At 44.4% G+C, this 20,999-nt stretch overlaps 1 protein-coding gene and 1 long non-coding RNA gene across 2 annotated transcripts in view; both read left to right on the top strand.

Moving 5' to 3' along the window:
* Positions 1 to 20,999, top strand: part of LOC117531936 — a 303,771-nt gene that overhangs the window by 136,986 nt on the left and 145,786 nt on the right. The window lies entirely within an intron of this gene.
* Positions 623 to 19,173, top strand: LOC117531782. Its single transcript, XR_004566729.1, has 6 exons — positions 623 to 701; positions 867 to 1,057; positions 2,325 to 2,415; positions 4,854 to 4,855; positions 12,626 to 12,634; positions 19,162 to 19,173. It is a non-coding gene; the product is annotated as an uncharacterized LOC117531782 (long non-coding RNA).

Below are 20,999 nucleotides of genomic sequence, written 5' to 3'. Positions count from 1 at the left end.
GCATGTACCAGCTGATCAGTGAGGATCTCTCACAGAACTTCACAGAGTATCCATCAGAGATGCTGTTATACTTCCAGTAAGTCTACTTCTCTTCATGTGCTGCAGTGATTAAATGGCCGTATACAGTTCTGTGCATTTATTTAAGACAGGACTTCATCGTGCAAATACACTGCATTTATATACTGCTTTTATTCTCAAAGCACTTTACAGCGATGCCTCACATTAACACATTCACGCCAGGGTTCTGTCATGCAAGGTGTGTGTGTGTGTGAGGTCTGATTCAGACAGAAAAGTGCTATATAAATACAGTCCATTATCCATTTGTTGTGTTCTCATTTTACTAAGACATGTTGCACACACCTTCAACAGAATGTGGCTTTCTGTGCAATCCTGTCAAAACTCACATTCATGCAGCATCATCGTGTAGTCAGTGGCTGACTTTAACATACAGCAGGAATATTACCTTGACTGGCACAGTGATCACTTCCTCAGCTTGGAAACAACTGATGTAGCATATTTGAGAATAAAACAAAACAAAAAAAAACCCAATCTTTGCTTGTTGAATTGTTTCAGGAGCCGTAACGTCGAGAGGGCCAACTGCAGGGTCATACTTTAGAGCGATGGGCGTGGCAGACTTCTCTGTGGTCTCCGATGTTACGAATGTGAAGAGAAATCTGCTGGACAGGGCCAGGAGCTGTTTGGTGAGTGCCATTTGAAACGATGGCAAAGTCCTCCAGCTTCATATTGTGTAACTGCTTGATTATTATTATTGTGAACAAAGGAGCATCCTTGTATCTTTCTACAGAATGTCTGTGTAAATGTTTTCTATGCGGTGTTCTTAATCTGAGCTGTTTTTGACTGTGTAGGGTATACGTGGTTTTAATATGAGTCGAGAGGATGTGGAGATAGTGGGCAACATGGTCTGCACTCTGGACAGCTCATACATCGAGAACTCTGATTCAAGCATCCTGGAAAAACTGACAACCTGCCCATCCCTCTCTGACAGCCAGGTGGCTGCTGTGGAAACACAGCTGCTCTCTGGGAAAACAAAATACGGGTGAATTGAAACATATTTATCCTATACTTTCATTACAGAAGAGAATTTCATCATGTGGATTTGAGAGAAAACCTGCTAAGTACAGAAACACAAGACCAGTTGAGGATCATCTTCTTCAGTAGGGAGTTGACATGATGAATAAAATACGACATGAATTATATTATGTAAAACTTGAAATGTATCATTTATTTTAGAGGATAAAGCTACGTCATTTCTTTGAGCTTATCTTCTGCAATTGTGACTAAAGGTGCCCTGACACGAGCATGCCTTTGATTCACGCACTAGCATGAACTGTGTCGTGCTGGAGAGTAAACTTGTCTTTAACAGGTGCAGACAGGATGCCAGAGGGGCGCCAACGCGTGCTGTTGCACACAGAGAATTTTGAAATGTTCAGAAAAATCTTTCATGCACAAATGTCGTGCTAAGTGGTGCGATCTAATCTCCAACATGACGTGCAGCTCGTCAAGTGGAGTAAAGAAGAAGTGAAAACAGCGAGTGGTGACGTCAGCAGATCGCATTAGAGCGCAGCTCTTTCGGAACGATTATAACAAGAAGTTAAATCTGTTATAAACATAAAAATAAATACTTTATTAGCTGCAGACAAGAAGGAGAAAACATGCAACTGTTTTATCAAGCCATGATGATGTAAACAAGTCAGTTACGTTTTTAGATGGCTCAAAATGCTTTCTGCAGCTTGTTAGGTGCGCAAGTGCGAACGGCTCCGGCTGCAGCCTCCTCTATGATTGGGGAAGTGATTAGAGACGTTTTCAACGGCCAATTTGCAGAAAAAAATGATTAATCCACCACAAAATAATTATTTTATATACGCAGCGTCCAGTGCAGAGCGTGTGGCAGCCGGTAGAACAAAGAACGGCGTCCAGCTGTGAACACAGCGGGTGCGATTGTCACAACACAGGTTGTGCTGTTGCGTGAATCAAAAACATGCTCGTGTCAGGGCACCTTTAATTCAAGGTTTTACAGCCATCTTAATGTTGTCATGTACCAGACAGTGTACTGACAAATACTTTTTTAAATAAATACTTAATATAGCGTGTCACAGCGCAATTACTAATAGAAACTGATAAACTACAACTACAAAAAAGTGTAGTATTTGTTCAGGCAGTCAGACTTTATATTAAGTATTACGTGTACAATACAGGGAAGTGTAATAAAGATTTACTGTGCTTTTATACACGTCTTGAGAGATAATGCTTTGATTACAATGTATCATGCTTTATTTTTTCTTTTCGTCATACCTCATTTGCAGCAATGTCAACAGTTGGAACACACAGACTTTAGAAGAACTTGGGAATCTACCTCTGTTCTTCACAGGACAAATTTGGGCGCACATCGAAAAAGTATGTTTATTGAGGCTGTTTGTGTGTGTTATTTTTTGACACCATGAAGGAAGCTGCTCTTATCATGTTCCCCTGTTGTGGTTATTTATTGTAATTATTCATTTTTTCACAGTGGAGAAGGAGAAGATTTCTCAGGCGTTTTATGCCACAACTGAGGGAAAATAAGACCAGTAAGGCGAAACTGAAGAGGCTGTTTAAAGACGTCAGCGTAAACAGGATATCGAAGCGAGGAGCAGGTAGATGAGAAAATGTCGTCAAACCAAGTCTGACATGGACTTCCGGTGGTGCGCAACGCGGTATGGCTGCATAAAAGTGATCTCTGGCATTAGCCTCATATTTCCCCCGATTCGATGTTTTTGTGTAGGCTCTCAGTTGTCCAGGTGGTTTCCATAGTAGAGAAGCTTGAATCTTCGACTGGACTGGGTTGCTTGACGCGAGGACGTTTCTCTTCAAATCGCAGAAGCTTCCTCAGCTAAAATTCTTGCTCTGGAAGTCTAACTTCTGTCTGACTCTTGTAGAGACGAATAAAACAGAAGCCAACAAAATGTTGTGAAAGTGTAGTGACACGGACCCACAACAGGGGGCGTAAATGAACGGACAATGAAAGAGTCGAATATGAACACTTTACTGTTGTGAATGAGCACAACCACAACACAGAGGAATGTGAAATTTTGCAGACAGTCAATCACAAGGGTGACGTGTGGGCAGGCTCGAGGATAGAAGACGTCCGTCCTGAGATGAACCGGAACCACACGATTTCCTCCGCCACCGAACCCGGAGAATACTGGAGCCGCCAAGTCCCGAGTCCCCAGGTGGCCACCGCCTCCGAATGTCGGATCTGGTACTGCTGGCAGGGAGCAGAGACAATAAGATATGGGTGTGTGCACACCCAGTAACAACAATGATGGAGAGTCCACCTCCACCTCAACACACACTCGTGCAGCTCCTGTCTCAGTACTTATCTGGTGGGGAAGTAAAGCGAAGCTGTCGCCGGTCACGCCAATCCCCAGATAATACTCTGCAGGAAAACAGCTGCAAAAACGAGTTCACTGAACACAGTTAATATGACACAGATCAAGGCTGAGAACGATACCTGAACGGTTCAACGATATCTCGGCAATGAGGTGGAGATGACGTCCGGGTTTTATGGAGTGAGATGATGAAGCATGGATGGGTGACAGCTGTCAAGAGATAATGAGTGACAGCTGTCACCCCTGGCTGTGTCCGTGGCGGCAGCGCCCTCTCGTGCCTGAAGCCCGCACTTCAGGCAGGGCGCCCTCTGGTGGTGGGTCAGCAGTACCTCCTCTTCTGGCGGCCCACACAACAGGACCCCCCCCTCAACGGGCGCCTCCTGGCGCCCGACCAGGTTTATCGGGGTGACGACGGTAGAAATTGGCCAGGAGGGCCGGAACCAGGATGAAGCTCCTCTTCACCCAGGAGCATTCTTCGGGTCCATACCCCTCCCAGTCCACCAGATATTGGAACCCCCGGCCCATTCGACGGACGTCCAGGAGCCGACGCACTGTTCAGGCCGGCTCCCCGTCAATGATCCGGGCAGGAGGCGGCGCCGGACCGGGAGCACAGACGGGTGAGGTGTGGTGTGGTTTGATCCTGGAGATGTGGAATACCGGGTGAATCCGCAGTGAAGCTGGGAGTTGGAGCTTCACTGCGGCAGGGCTGAGGACCTTGAGGATTTTGAAGGGTCCGATGAACCTGTCCATCAGTTTCGGTGATTCCACCTGAAGCGGGATGTCCTTCGTCGATAGCCACACCTCCTGCCTGGGCTGGTATGCAGGGGCCGGGGACCGCCGGCGGTCTGCATGGGTCTTGGCCCTCATCCGGGCCTTCAACAAGGCAGAACGGGCGGTGCGCCACACCCGACGGCACCTCCGAAGGTGGGCCCGGACCGAGGGCACACCGACCTCTCCCTCAACCACGGGAAATAATGGGGGCTGGTACTCCAAACACACCTCAGACGGGGAGAGGCCGGTGGCAGAAGACACCTGGCTGTTATGTGGATACTCGATCCAGGCCAGGTGGTTGCTCCAGGCCGTCGGGTGCGCAGATGTCACACAGCGGAGGGTCTGTTCCAACTCCTGGTTGGCCCGTTCTGCCTGTCCGTTCGTCTGTGGGTGGTACCTGGACGAGAGGCTCACGGTGGCCCCCAGTTCCCTGCAGAAACTCCTCCAGACTTGAGAGGAAAACTGGGGACCACGATCCGAGACAACGTCAGTAGGTATCCCATGCAGACGGACGATGTGGTGGACCAGGAGGTCCGCTGTCTCCTGGGCCGTAGGGAGCTTCGGGAGGGCCACGAAGTGGGCCGCCTTGGAGAATTGGTCCACTATCGTGAGGATGGTGGTGTTGCCCTGGGACGGTGGGAGGCCCGTGACAAAATCCAGGCCAATGTGGGACCAGGGGCGATGAGGCACAGGAAGCGGTTGGAGCAGTCTTTGGGACTTCCTGTTTTCAGCCTTGCCCCTGGCGCAGGTGGTGCAGGCCTGGATGTACTCCCGGACGTCGGCCTCCATAGACGCCCACCAGAAGCGCTGCTGGACAACTGCCACGGTCCTTCGCACCCCCGGATGACAGGAGAGCTTGGAACCGTGACAGAAGTCTAGGACCACAGCCCTGGCCTCTGGTGGGACGTATAGTCTGTCCTTTGGTCCAGTTCCCGGATCCGGGCTTCGTGCCAGGGCCTCCCGGACGGTCTTCTCCACGTCCCAGGTGAGGGTGGCCACGATAGTGGACTCAGCAAGGATGGGCTCCGGTGGATCCGACAGCGCAGTTTTGACCTTCTCTTCGTGTACCCGGGACAAGGCATCCGATCTCTGGTTCTTGGTCCCGGGGCGATAGGTGATCCGGAAGTCAAAATGCCCGAAGAACAGTGACCAGCGGGCTTACCTGGGGTTCAGCCGCTTGGCGGTCCTGATATACTCCAGGTTCCGATGGTCAGTGAAAACCGTGAACGGCACAGACGCTCCCTCCAACAGGTGTCTCCACTCCTCAAGAGCCTCTTTCACCGCAAGGAGTTCTCGGTTGCCGACGTCATAGTTCCGTTCAGCTGGGGTCAACCTGCGAGAAAAGTAGGCACACGGGTGAAGAACCTTATCGGTCTCTCCGCACACGGGTGAAGAACCTTATCGGTCTCTCCGCTCTGGGATAGCACGGCTCCTATCCCTGAGTCAGAGGCGTCCACTTCAACCACAAACTGGCGGCTAGGGTCGGGCTGCACCAAAACTGGCGCAGTAGAGAACCGACGTTTCAACTCCTTGAACGCGGCTTCGCACCGATCCGACCAGGTGAAGGGGACTTTTGGAGAGGTCAGGGCTGTCAGGGGGCTAACTACCTGACTGTAGCCCTTAATGAACCTCCTATAGAAATTAGCGAAGCCGAGGAACTGTTGCAGCTTCCTACGGCTTGTTGGTTGGAGCCAATCTCTCACCGCCGCAACCTTGGCCGGATCAGGGGCGATGGAGTTAGAGGAGATGATAAACCCCAGGAAGGAAAGTAGCGTGGTGAAACTGCACTTCTCGCCCTTCACAAACAACCGGTTCTCCAACAACCGCTGCAGGACCTGACGTACATGCTGGACATGAGTCTCAGGATCCGGAGAAAAGATGAGTATATCGTCCAGGTATACGAAGACGAATTGGTGCAGGAAGTCCCTCAAGACGTCATTAACCAAAGCTTGGAACGTCGCGGGGGCGTTAGTGAGGCCGAACGGCATGACCAGGTACTCAAAGTGACCTAACGGGGTGTTAAATGCCGTCTCCCACTCGTCTCCCTTCCCGATCCGAACCAGGTGATACGCATTCCTAAGCTCCAGCTTAGTAAAGATATTGGCTCCATGCAGGGGGGTGAACACGGAATCTAACAACGGCAACGGGTATCGGTTGCGAACCGTAATCTCGTTCAGCCCCCTGTAATCAATGCATGGACAGAGTCCGCCATCTTTCTTACCCACAAAAAAGAAACCTGCACCCATCGGGGAGGTGGAGTTCCGGATCAGCCCGGCAGCTAATGAGTCCCGGATGTAGGTCTCCATTGATTCGCGCTCAGGTCGTGAGAGGTTGTACAGCCTGCTGGACGGGAACTCAACGCCTGGAACCAAATCAATGGCACAATCGTACGGACGGTGTGGGGGAAGGGTGAGTGCCAGATCCTTGCTGAAGACGTCAGCAAGATCGTGGTACTCAACCGGCACCGCCGTCAGATTGGGAGGGACTTTGACCTCCTCCTTAGCATGTAAACCGGGAGGAACCGAGGATCCTAAACACACCCGATGGCAGGTTTCGCTCCACTGAACCACCACCCCAGACGGCCAATCAATCCGGGGATTGTGTTTCAACATCCACGGGAAACCCAAAATCACGCGGGAGGTAGAAGGAGTCACAAAAAACTCGATCTCCTCCCGATGATTTCCAGACACCACCAGAGTTACAGGTTGTGTCTTGTGTGTGATTAAAGGGAGAAGGGTGCCATCTAGTGCCCGCACCTGCAATGGTGAAGGAAGCGCCACCAGAGGGAGCCCTACCTCCCTTGCCCATCTGCTGTCTAGCAGATTCCCTTCTGACCCCGTGTCCACCAGTGCTGGGGCTTGAAGGGTTAAATCCCCACTCAGGATTGTAACTGGGAGTCGTGTGGCAATATGTGTGTGTCCCACGTGAATGTTATGACCCCCCCTTAGCCCAGTCTCTAAGGGCGGGTGTTGTCGTTTTGGCCGTTTGGGGCAGTTTTTCTGTATGTGCTCTTTTGAGCTGCAGAGAAAACACTCCCCGCGGACCAGCCTCCTCATTCTGTCATCTGTTCTCATTTTGGCCCTGTGCGTTTCCCTAGCAACGTCAGCAGGGGGAGCTGTTGCCCCACGGAGCGCTGTGGCTGTGGAGTGTGGGGAGGGGGGAACCCTTTCGGACCCGGAAGGGAGAGGGACGGCGCGTGCCCGGCCACGTCCTTCGTCTCGCTCCCGACGGCGTTCCTCCAACCGATTGTCTAACCGTATAACTAGATCGATAAGCCCTTCTAAATCCCGCGGTTCTTCCTTCGCTACCAGGTGCTCCTTCAGGACCGACGACAGTCCGTTTATGAAGGCGGCGCGGAGCGCAACATCATTCCAGCCGGACCTTGCAGCCGCGATGCGGAAGTCGACTGCATATTCGGCTGCGCTCCGGCGCCCCTGTCTCAGTGATAGCAGCACTGTTGAAGCAGTCTCTCCTCTGTTAGGGTGATCAAACACTGTTCTGAACTCCCTCACAAACCCAGTATAAGTGGTAAGGAGCCATGAATTTTGCTCCCAAAGCGCTGTAGCCCAAGCGCGTGCCTCACCACGAAGCAAGTTAATAACATAAGCCACCTTACTGGCGTCAGACGCGTACATTACGAGACGTTGTGCAAAGAGGAGCGAACACTGCATAAGAAAATCCGTGCACGTCTCCACACAACCCCCGTACGGCTCTGGGGGACTTATGTATGCTTCAGGGGATGGTGGGGGGGGTTCGTTGAACGACCAGTGGAACTTTTATATCCTGCACTGGGTCGGCAGGAGGAGGAGCCGCAGCAGCGCTCTGATCGCGCGCTTCCACCTGTGCGGTGAGAGCCTCCATCCTGCGATTAAGGATGACGTTTTGCTCGGTCATCAAATCCAGCCGAGCGGTAAAGGCGGTGAGGATTTGCTGCAACTCACCGAGAACGCCTCCTGCAGACGCCCGTGCACCCTGCTCTTCTATTGGCTGTCCAACAGATGGGTGACGTCCCTCGGGATCCATGACGCTGACCGAGATATCCTGTTGTGAAAGTGTAGTGACACGGACCCACAACAGGGGGCGTAAATGCACGGACAATGAAAGAGTCGAATATGAACACTTTACTGTTGTGAATGAGCACAACCACAACACAGAGGAATGTGAAATTTTGCAGACAGTCAATCACAAGGGTGACGTGTGGGCAGGCTCGAGGATAGAAGACGTCCGTCCTGAGATGAACCGGAACCACACGATTTCCTCCGCCACCGAACCCGGAGAATACTGGAGCCACCAAGTCCCGAGTCCCCAGGTGGCCACCGCCTCCGAATGTCGGATCTGGTACTGCTGGCAGGGAGCAGAGACAATAAGATATGGGTGTGTGCACACCCAGTAATAACAACGATGGAGAGTCCACCTCCACCTCAACACACTCTCGTGCAGCTCCTGTCTCAGTACTTATCTGGTGGGGAAGTAAAGCGAAGCTGTCGCCGGTCACGCCAATCCCCAGATAATACTCCGCAGGAAAACAGCTGCAAAAACGAGTTCACTGAACACAGTTAATATGACACAGATCAAGGCTGAGAACGATACCTGAACGGTTCGAGGATATCTCGGCAATGAGGTGGAGATGACGTCCGGGTTTTATGGAGTGAGATGATGAAGCATGGATGGGTGACAGCTGTCAAGAGATAATGAGTGACAGCTGTCACCCACGGCTGTGTCTGTGGCGGCAGCGCCCTCTCGTGCCTGAAGCCCGCACTTCAGGCAGGGTGCCCTCTGGTGGTGGGCCAGCAGTACCTCCTCTTCTGGTGGCCCACACAACGCAAAAGCTGGAGTTTTAAACTTTTAAAACTCCAACATTTAAAACTCCAGCTTTTGTTGGCTTCTGTTTTATTCTTCTCTACAAGAGTCAGACAGAAGTCAGACTTCCAGAGCAAGAACTTTAGCTGAGGAAGCTTCTGCGATTTGAAGCGAAACGTCCTTGCGTCAAGCAACCCAGTCCAGTCGAAGATTCAAGCTTCTCTACAGATGGGGAAAGCTCACTAACAGTGGGACAAGATGGCGAACGAAGCGTGGGCCTGGATGTGATCCGCGGCGCTGTGAGTGATGTTTTCGCGACTGAAATGGCTACCCTCCGAACCGAATTGAAAAATGACTTCAAGGAATTCCACACAGAATTTCAGGAAGATATAAAGAAACAGATGGACGACTTTACAAAAGAAATAAATCAAAAACTACGAGACACTGCAGATCAGGTGGACCAGGTGACTGAGCGAGTAAAGCAGGTAGATGACACCATTGCGGATTCGGAGCGCTGGGACATTGGAGTCAAAAATACGCTCATACAACTACTAGAAAATCAGCCGATCTTGCAGGACAAGGTGGATGATTTGGAGGGGCATGCAAGGCGGAAAAATATCAGGATATACGGCGTCCCTGAAGACTCAGAGGGTACGTCTATTGCTACTTTTGTTGAAAATCTTATTAAGAGCGAGCTGGGCGCTGACATTGCCCCGGACCGAGCCCTCTGCATTGAACGTGTTCACCGTGCACTAGGACCGAAACCACCTGCAAGCGCACCTCCACGCTCAATAATAGTCAGCTTCCTCCGGTTTTCCGATAAAGAAAAGATTGTACACACTGCTTGGAAAAAAGGGGTAAAGGTCCAAAACAAGCAGGTTTATTTTGACCGTGACTACGCGCTGGAAATGCAGAAAAGAGACGTGAGTATATCTCTGTCAAGAAAGCCCTGAAAGAGAGTGGAATTCGCTTTCAGACACCGCTAAGTAAGATGCAAGTGCATTACGCATGAGGCAGTGTGCTCTACAACAACGCGACTCAGGCCGCGGAGGATCTGCGAAAGCAGGAATAGCGGTAGACAAGATCATCACGGGAGCCCAGACCAATAAGATCACAGGAGAGACGCTAACGGAGCTACTACCGTGGGAGATACAAGAAGAACCTTGCAAGGACGACTTTCAACAACACGTCAGGGAGAAACTCAGAGGATTCTGGATGGAACGGGAAAACGCCCAAATAAACAAATGATGACGTCACCTGTTTCCATACCTTAATTTTGACCGGACTAATTGACCTGTCCTGTAAGTAGAGTGGTTTATTTTTTTAATTCATAGTATATGAGGGGCTGATGCCTAAGGACATAACTATAGCACACCTAACTTACTTTGCCAGACTAAGGGTTGTTTTTTTTGTTTTCTATTTCTATTTTTTACCTACATTGATGAGGGGCCCCACCTTGTGGCCAGTCCCCTTACTACCAAAGGACAATGTTTTATCCTTTTCAGTGGAAGTTCTTGTTATTGTTGTGTGTTCTTATCCTGTTTTAAGTTTAGGTTTTGATGCTGTGAGGTCTGGGATGATCCATATGTCTGAATCTCATCGATTAAAATAATGTCTCTTAAATATTACAATATACTGTCACTAAACGTTAATGGGCTGAATAATCCTATAAAAAGGAGACAGTTAATTGCTAAAATGAAAAAGGAAAAGGTGGATATAGAATATTGGCAGGAAACACATCTCTCTAAGACAGAGCATGAGAAACTAAAGAAAATGGGTTTTACACATACATACTATTCATCTCATAAAAGTGGTAAAAAGAGGGGAGTAGCTATTCTTATCTCAAAATAAAATTTGAATTTGTGTCTGATATAAGTGATAAAGAGGGTAGATTTGTTTTGGTGAAAGGTAAAATAGATCAAAAAGATGTGACATTATTAAATATCTATGCACCTCCAGGGAGCAAAATAGAATTTTTCAAAAAGGTGTTTAATTTAATTTCCACAGAAACTCAGGGACCCCTTATTTGTGCAGGAGATTTCAGTTTGTTGTTAAATCCCCAATTGGACTCAAATAACATCATCCGAAGAAATACAACTGTAGAGAAACGTGTAAAAAGAATCTTATGAGACTTAGGGCTTATTGATGTGTGGTGATCACTTCACAAGTCAGTATCAGGATTTACTTTTTACTCCGCCTGACATTTGGTTTATTCAAGGATAGATTACTGCTTCATGTATAATAGGGACCTAAACAGGATAAGGGACTGTAGAATAGGCCAAAGAGATATCTCTGACCACTCAGGAGATTACTTAACATTACATCTAGATGGGAGACAGAGAAACACTCTGTGGAGATTAAATACTAGTATGTTGAACGATCCCACTTTCATAAAAGATATGACAACAGAGCTTGAGCAGTACTTAGAGGACAATAATAATGGGGAAACAAATCCAAGTATTGTATGGGATGAGGAAAGATAATAGCCAAGTCAGCTATGATGAAGAGGAAAAAGGCACAAGAATTGTCACAACTACAAAACAGACTAAAAATTTTGGAGCATTCACGTTTGATTAATAAAGATACTACTGTGACTCATCAAATTAGACAGATAAAGCAGGAAATAGATAGGATTTTGGGTGAAGAGGTAGAGAAAAATACTCAAACAAACAGAACAAAGATACTACGAAACAGGACCAAAAGGAACTAAACTCTTAGCATGGCGGATCAGAAAACAGCAAGCTGAAAACACTATTTATAAAACTAGAGACCCAACAAACAATAAATTAGTAACTGATTTAGAAAAAATCCATAACGCCTTTGAAACCTACTATAGATCTTTATATAGCCGGTCTACTCATGCTGATGAAAGTATAATAACAGATTTTTTAAACTCGTTGGACCTTCCTTCAATTGGTTCAGATGCAAATAATAAATTAACCTCGTTAATAACCCATGAGGAAATAGATAAGGCTATATCAGCTCTCAATTCAAACAAATCACCAGGCATTGATGGGTTCCCTCCTGAATGGTATAAAATCCTGAGGGGAAGTCTTATACCTCTATTACAAACTAGTTTTAATTATGTATTGAAAGGTGGAATTGTTCCTCCCTCTTGGAAGGAGGCTTTCATATCTGTGATACCAAAAGAAGGAAAGGACAAAACAGACTGTAAATCTTATAGGCCAATAAGCGTATTGAATTCTGACTCCAAACTATATACAACCATACTAGTACGGAGAATGGACACTATAATGCCTTCTTTGATTGATGAGGACCAAACAGGTTTTTTGAAAAACAGGCAAACCCATGATAATATCAGGAGAGCACTGCATATTATTGAACAGATCAATAGGGGGAAACTCAGCTCAGTTATTCTCAGCCTAGATGCAGAAAAAGCATATGATTCGGTACATTGGGATTTTCTTTATTTAGTAATGAAGAGATTTGGCTTCTGCCAGGAATTCATAAATTGTATCCAAGCCCTTTATTCGTCTCCTACTGCCAGAATTAAAATTAATGGTAGTCTTTCCAACCCTATAGTACTGGAGCGTGGTTGTAGGCAAGGGTGCCTGGCCAGTCCAAATCTTTTCAATTTGTTCATCGAACCCTTAGCCCAGGCAATTCGTCAGGAGTCAGCATTGAAGGGTATCCTAATTGGTGAGGAGGAGTACAAAGTGAGTCTATACGCAGATGATGTCCTCATCACAATCACAGATCCTGGCCTGGGTCTACCGGTGTTGATGAGGATGCTAGAGACATATGGATCATACTCAGGATATGTACTCATATTAATAAAACACAAGTCATGTCATTTAACTTTTTTCCAGAGCAGACTCTCCTGTCCAAATACAGATTTAATTGCAATTCGACTAGCATAAAATATTTGGGAGTAAATTTACCAAAAGATTTGTCTCAAATATTTGAAATAAATTATAGACACATAAATAAGAAGATATACAATGACCTCAGTGCTTGGAGCCTGCTCCCTCTTGACTTCGGCAACAGAATACAGATTATTAAGATGAATATTCTCCCAAAAGTATTGTACCTTTTTCTTGCTTTACCTATCTCCATACCTGAGAAACAATTCCGGGATTGGAATAAACATATTTCGAGATTTATCTGGCTCCACAAAAGACCAAGGGTTAGGTTTTGTACATTACAGTTGCCGAGGGAGAGAGGGGGGTTGGCTCTGCCTTCTCTAAGGGATTATTATATATCAGCACAGGTGAGATATTTGGTTTGTTGGTGTAATCCATCCTATCATGCACGATGGAAAACAATTGATATGTCTCTGTCAGAAATACCAATTCAGTCCAGACTGGGGTTTGCAACTCATGAAAAGGAATTCTCTTTAACAACTAACCAATGGGTTACTCTAGCACTAAAAGTGTGGGAGGAATTGGTTAAGAAGCTACAGCTTCAGGAAGAGATAAAATTCCTAAGATGGCCAGCATATGATCCAGAGTTTTTACCCGCTGCTCAGGACAACAGATTTAAACAGTGGGTATGGCGGGGACTGACCGCTATGTGCACATTTATTAAAACGTCCGGACCAATTCCCTTTGACACTTTGTGTGAGATCTGTGGCCTCAACAAGCAAGATTTTTTTAGATATTTGCAACTTCGTGATTATATTGGTAAAAGAATAAGCAACTGTATTATCAGAGACGTCTCAATTGTTAATATTTTTATTAATGCTTACAACCTTGGAAGTAACAAAGCTCTCATAAGCAAACTATATCAGGGATTAATTAAACTTAAGGGGGACTCTACAGACTATATAAAACAAAAATGGGAGAAGGAAATTAATATTGGCATATCAGAGGACATGTGGACAAAGATCTGGGAAACACAATTTACAACAACAAACTCGAACACTTGGCGGGACTTTTGCTGGAAAAACATCATCCGCTTCTTCATAACAGCTAGACAAAAGTCTAAATTCTGCACTACTGCTGCTGTGTGTTGGAGAAGCTGTGGGGAGGTCATGGCAGACCACGGACACATATTCTGGTCTTGCCCATCTATACAACTCTTCTGGTTGGAAGTAACAAAAATATGCTCCAAAACCCTGGGCTTTGATATTGATTGTTCATTTGTATCCATGTACCTGGGATATCTCCCTGACGAGTGGGTCACAGATGATATTTACCTTTTGAAAATCCTCTTGGCATTAGTTAAAAAAGCCATTACAAAATGCTGGTTGACTAAAGACCCTCCCACTATAAGCCTTTTCATCTCTATAGTAGAGAGCATTAAATTGATGAAAGCTATGACTTATACTCTGTGGCTACAAGGAGACCTGGGAAAGAGACGTTGGAGAAAATGGCTGGACTTTAAAAAGAGTTGTGACAGTAACTAGAGAATATGTATAAAATGTATAAAATCTGTAATCTTTGCATGGTTTGACGTGTTGATTCCCTTTGACCTCACAATGTTGCATTTGTTTTATGTTTAAAATATTTACAAATAAAAAGTTTAAAAAAAAAACCCAAGTCTGACATAGCTCTTAGAAACTGTTTTGATGGTTAGGGTTGTGGAGAACCTTATAGATATCAGGAGTTAGACTGTCCACACAGACAGATACTTTATCCTCCTTATTAGCTGTGCAGAGGTGGTATTGCTTTCACTCATGTCTGTTCAGCTGGATGTTTTTTTGTTTTTGTTTTTTTTTACCAGGTTTACAATTCTCATCGGCAACTCTGTTGTGATTTGGTGCTACGAGGTCTATTAGAAAAGTATCCGACCTTATTTAAAAAAAAAAAACATGGATTTGAATCACGTGTGCTTGCGTGAGCCAACTGTGAACCTTCATGCGCATGCGTGATTTTTTTCACGCCTGTCGGTGACGTCAAGCGAGACAAAGAACACCTCCGTTTCGGAGTGCCAGAAGGACAAGCTGGGACATGTCCAGCTCTCCACAATTTCTCTGATACTCACTCGACTGGTAAGCACTGAAAGGCATGTCCCAGCTTGTCCTTCTGGCACTCCGAAACGGAGGTGTTCTTTGTCTCGCTTGACGTCATGGCGCGCGGCATGGATGTGCCTCACAGTTTCTAAAAAAAATTTGATCAAGCAAAGCGGCAGTCTCTCAGTCATTTCCCTGACAATGAAAATCCGCCGAGAGGGGTGGACCACTCCTCACTCAAAGCCTGCTCACAGGCGAATGACGCAACGGACAGGCGTGAAAAAAATCACGCATGTGCATGAAGGTTCAAGGTTCGCTCACGCAAGCACATGTGATTCAAATCCATGTTTGTTTTTTTAAAAAATCAGGTCAGATACTTTTCTAATAGACCTCGTATATAAATGAAAAATAAATTTTAATTGAACTGCTCCATGAGACAGTATGTGACTGTTATGGGGCATGGATTGTGAGACACTGAAATTTCTGTACATGTAAATCTACACATATTACTGTCATATGTTCCGATTGGTGTGTGCTGTTGAGTTCTTGTGTTTAATAGGCAAACAGACCTGTATGTCACACGTGTTTTTTTGTCTCATTGTTTTTAATAAGGGTGCACTCAGGGTAACATCACCCAGGTTGAGGTTAACGACCCTTCCTTTCCGTTTGGTTATGACACAACGCAATTTGATCTCTGTCTGGACATCCCTGTTCTGAAGGACAACCTCGACGCCATCTGTGACAAAGTGGATGATGATGAATTGCAGAAAATCATTCTGAAGAAGCTTAACCAGGTAGATGTTGTAGGTTAGGTAAAATCACTTGATGGATTATGGGATGCTGCTTGTGTGGCTCTATGTGTCTTACTTTCTTAATTGAAAAGTGGTGAAAATGTTTTCAATAAATGCTTTAACATATTCTAAATACTCAGCGAGGCCAGAGTCAGGGATTTTGTTGACAAATTTTAATTTAGGATTTTTCTGTCTCCTTAAATGGCACACAGCACTCACGGAGAATATTGTCCTGCAAAATTATTGGTTTGTTTCTTCTCTTTGACAAATATTGTCGTAGCTCATTTTAATGTAGTTGCATGAAGATTATCTGTTTATGAGATATAGTTTTACTATTTTGTACAATGAATATTAACCTTATTTTGTCTGCTAAGGTGCCAACTTGTTAGTTAGTTAATGCTAGTGAGTTAGGGGTTGTCGTCGTAACAGTAACTGAGGCGTAGATTACTCTGGATGTGCGCATCACTAAACAACTAAACCACTGCTAAAGTAATCTGCACCTGATTACCCGTAGACACATGTAAAAATAAAACATGGATGTCAAGCACTGTAGTGGGACTGGAAATTGGGCTGACAGAAAGAAAAATGTTGACAAAGCAGTGCATTCTGGATTGATTTTTTTTTTTCTTTTCTATATGCGATAGGGAGAATTCAGTGTATCATGTTTAAATCTCACTGCCGGTGGCTTAAAGTGGATAACTTGCACAGTGTTCTCCAAGGCTAATGTGTGGATTTATTTGAAACCAAAAATTCACACTATACAGCACAGAACTGATTGAGTTTTATTTTTACTTAGTGAAAATTGTTTGAGAAATAAGTATCACTTTGGAAACAAATGTAAACAGTGTAAATATGTGGTTTATAATAACACATAGGTTACTTTTGTGCCATATTTTTCATGTTTTTAGGCATATCCATCAGGTGTTTCCGATGAAAACGTTCAACTGCTGTATTCAGTGTCTCGTGTGGCCACAATTGAAGATATCAACAAGTGGAACATCACCAAAGTTGACACCCTGTCGGCACTCATGAACGCTGATGAAGGACCATGGGACCCAGTAAAGGTATAACATCGAGCAGCTGTAGGAAATACATTTTTGCCCTCATCTCAAAGTGATGAATGAGTGAAATCACGAACTGTGGGAAGAATCTGTTGGAGTGAAAACCTGCAAATTTTTGTCTGGCACCAGATTGTTAATACAGAAGAATTCTTAAAACAGCCACATTCCAGACTCTTGAAAACTGAATCATGCTGATGCTGTAAAATCAATGATGAACTTTGTGAATTTCTTTCTTGATTTTACAGAGTAAAACAGTCATTGCCAAGTATCTCAACACATCCGGGAACTCCCTGAACACCACAGAACTCAACGCGATTAACTCCAATTTATGCTCATTAGACGTCAGCACACTGAAGACCATCACCTTAAACAACTTGAGGTAAGTGGCATGAAAATGCCTCAACATAGTCATTGTGGCAGACACACAATAAACACTACGGTCTGTTTTCTTTGATTTTGTACCTGACAGAAACTCTAAACCTCTGAACATTGAGTCATGTTCACTTGAGAAGAAGAAAGCACTCTTTGAAATCGCCAGTGTCTCCTTCAGTCCTGAGAGTGGCAATCCCCAAGCTTATTATCCTCTAATTCAGGGATATCTAGGTAAAAATTATTTTATGTTTTTAAACGTCTCTTACTTTCTCTATCTCAAAACCTGAAAACATTTTATAATACTGGACACACACACACTTCTTTGGACTCACTCTGTTTTGACTTTACACAGATTTTATGCTTTTCCTGTTTTAATTGTGAAATATTTAGCGACATTTGCTTGTAAAACCCACTGTACTACATAAATAAACTAAACCTTACCAAAATAACCTGTTTTTGCTGTTTACAACAGGTGGTGCACCATTTTCAGAAATCTTGGCTTTGTCAAACCAGAACATCAGCATGGACATAAACACTTTCCAGAACCTGGACCCTGCTGTGATTGCTGTAAGAATACTTGAAGAGTTGATAATAGAAGGTGTTCTTTTATTTTGGGGGTGGGGGGGTGGGGGGTAGGGTTAAGGTTAGGGGGGTGGGGGTGGTGGCAGTTTGTCACCTTGTTTAAGTAGGTAAATTATTTTAGTCACTGCTCGCTGAAGCCGACATCCTGTGAAGATCATGATACGGGTGTTTCATGCCATCAATTTAAGTTTCATGGCAGGCCTGAAAGCACAGTATTTACTAGTAAAGTAACTAGTTCTTTACTATCAGTAAAGAAATTTAACTTAAAACAACTAATGTTCCCTGTGTCTCTCTGAATTATTAATATTTCTGGACAATAGCTGCAGCATAAATCTGTGTCACCTCCACCTGTTCTGTTTTTGCGATTATTACTGTCACATCATCTTCTGATCAGGTTAAAACTAGCTTCTCAATGTCTTCAGTGTCACTTTCCACCTCCTTATTGGCCTTGCAACCGTTGTAAAGATGGATACGCTGAAGAACTGTCATTGAAATAAATAAATAATTTTTTTTTTTTTTTTTTGCGAGATTTTAATTGCTAAAAGTAGGGGTTTTTTTAGTGGGGCGGACACTTGGTGGATCTGCCACCACTTAAACGACGGGTTATTTAACAAAGATTTACAGAAATACACTCACCTTTATTAACTAAATGCATTTAAGATGCAATGGAGTGCTTCAGAGTCCATGGTTTGGTTGAAAGTCTTTTTCCTTTCAGATTTTTGGAAAGTTAATTCCAGTACTTTGACATATAAAATTAATGTTTTTAACCTATTAGCAGGTATTTATATTTGTTTTTAAAATCAAATCAAATCAAATTAATTTTATTTATATAGCGCCAAATCACAACAAACAGTTGCCCCAAGGTGCTTTATATTATAAGGAAAAACCCCAACAGTCAAAACGACCCCCTGTGAGCAAGCACTTGGCGACAGTGGGAAGGGGAAAAAACTCCCTTTTAACAGGAAGAAACCTCCAGCAGAACCAGGCTCAGGGAGGGGCAGTCTTCTGCTGGGACTGGTTGGGGCTGAGGGGAGAGAATCAGGAAAAAGACATGCTGTGGAAGAGAGCAGAGATCAGTCACTAATGATTAAATGCAGAGTGGTGCATACAGAGCAAAAAGAGAAAGAAACACTCAGTGCATCATGGGAACCCCCCGGCAGTCTAAGTCTATAGCAGCATAACTAGGGGATGGTTCAGGGTCACCTGATCCATCCCTAATTATAAGCCTTAGCAAAAAGGAAAGTTTTAAGCCTAATCTTAAAAGTAGAGAGGGTGTCTGTCTCCCTGATCCGAATTGGGAGCTGGTTCCACAGGAGAGGAGCCTGAAAGCTGAAGGCTCTGCCTCCCATTCTACTCTTAAAAACCCTAGGAACTACAAGTAAGCCTGCAGTCTGAGAGCGAAGAGCTCTATTGGGGTGATATGGTACTATGAGGTCCCTAAGATAAGATGGGACCTGATTATTCAAAACCTTATAAGTAAGAAGAAGAATTTTAAATTCTATTCTAGAATTAACAGGAAGCCAATGAAGAGAGGCCAATATGGGTGAAATATGCTCTCTCCTTCTAGTCCCCGTCAGTACTCTAGCTGCAGCATTTTGAATTAACTGAAGGCTTTTCAGGGAACTTTTAGGACAACCAGATAATAATGAATTACAATAGTCCAGCCTAGAGGAAATAAATGCATGAATTAATTTTTCAGCATCACTCTGAGACAAGACCTTTCTAATTTTAGAGTTATTGCGCAAATGCAAAAAAGCAGTCTTGCTTAATATGCGCATTGAAGGACATATCCTGATCAAAAATTACTCCAAGATTTCTCACAGTATTACTAGAGGTCAGGGTAATGCCATCCAGAGTAAGGATCTGGTTAGACACCATGTTTCTAAGATTTGTGGGGCCAAGTACAATAACTTCAGTTTTATCTGAATTTAAAAGCAGGAAATTAGAGGTCATCCATGTCTTTATGTCTGTAAGACAATCCTGCAGTTTAACTAATTGGTGTGTCCTCTGGCTTCATGGATAGATAAAGCTGGGTATCGTCTGCATAACAATGAAAATTTAAGCAATGCTTTCTAATAATACTGCCTAAGGGAAGCATGTATAAAGTGAATAAAATTGGTCCTAGCACAGAACCTTGTGGAACTCCATAATTAACCTTAGTCTGTGAAGAAGACTCCCCATTTATATGAACAAATTGTAATCTATTAGATAAATATGATTCAAACCACCGCAGTGCAGTGCCTTTAATACCTATGGCATGCTCTGATCTCTGTAATAAAATTTTATGGTCAACAGTATCAAAAGCAGCACTGAGGTCTAACAGGACAAGCACAGAGATGAGTCCACTGTCTGAGGCCATAAGAAGATCATTTGTAACCTTCACTAATGCTGTTTCTGTACTATGATGAATTCTAAAACCTGACTGAAACTCTTCAAATAGACCATTCCTCTGCAGATGATCAGTTAGCTGTTTTACAACTACCCTTTCAAGAATTTTTGAGAGAAAAGGAAGGTTGGAGATTGGCCTATAATTAGCTAAGATAGCTGGGTCAAGTGATGGCTTTTTAAGTAATGGTTTAATTACTGCCACCTTAGAAGCCTGTGGTACATAGCCAACTAATAAAGATAGATTGATCATATTTAAGATCGAAGCATTAATTTATGGTAGAGCTTCCTTGAGCAGCCTGGTAGGAATGGGGTCTAATAGACATGTTGATGGTTTGGAGGAAGTAACTAATGAAAATAACTCAGACAGAACAATCGGAGAAAAAGAGTTTAACCAAATACCAGCATTACTGAAAGCAGCCAAAGATAACGATATGTCTTTGGGATGGTTATGAGTAATTTTTTCTCTAATAGTTAAAATTTTATTAACAAAGAAAGTCATGAAGTCATTACTAGTTAAAGTTAAAGGAATACTCGGCTCAACAGAGCTCTGACTCTTTGTCAGCCTGGCTACTGTGCTGAAAAGAAACCTGGGGTTGTTCTTATTTTCTTCAATTAGTGATGAGTAGTAAGATGTCCTAGCTTTACGGAGGGCTTTTTTATAGAGCAACAGACTCTTTTTCCAGGCTAAGTGAAGATCTTCTAAATTAGTGAGACGCCATTTCCTCTCCAACTTACGGGTTATCTGCTTTAAGCTGCGAGTTTGTGAGTTAACCACGGAGTCAGGCACTTCTGATTTAAGGCTCTGTTTTTCAGAGGAGCTACAGCATCCAAAGTTGTGCTCAATGAGGATGTAAAACTATTGACGAGATAATCTATCTCACTCACAGAGTTTAGGTAGCTGCTCTGCACTGTGTTGGTATATGGCATTGAAGAA

Source organism: Thalassophryne amazonica, chromosome 19 (assembly GCF_902500255.1).
Source record: "Thalassophryne amazonica chromosome 19, fThaAma1.1, whole genome shotgun sequence".
Taxonomy (NCBI): domain Eukaryota; kingdom Metazoa; phylum Chordata; class Actinopteri; order Batrachoidiformes; family Batrachoididae; genus Thalassophryne; species Thalassophryne amazonica.
Note: the sequence above shows the minus strand (reverse complement) of the source record. Positions and strands in the feature narration are given on the sequence as shown.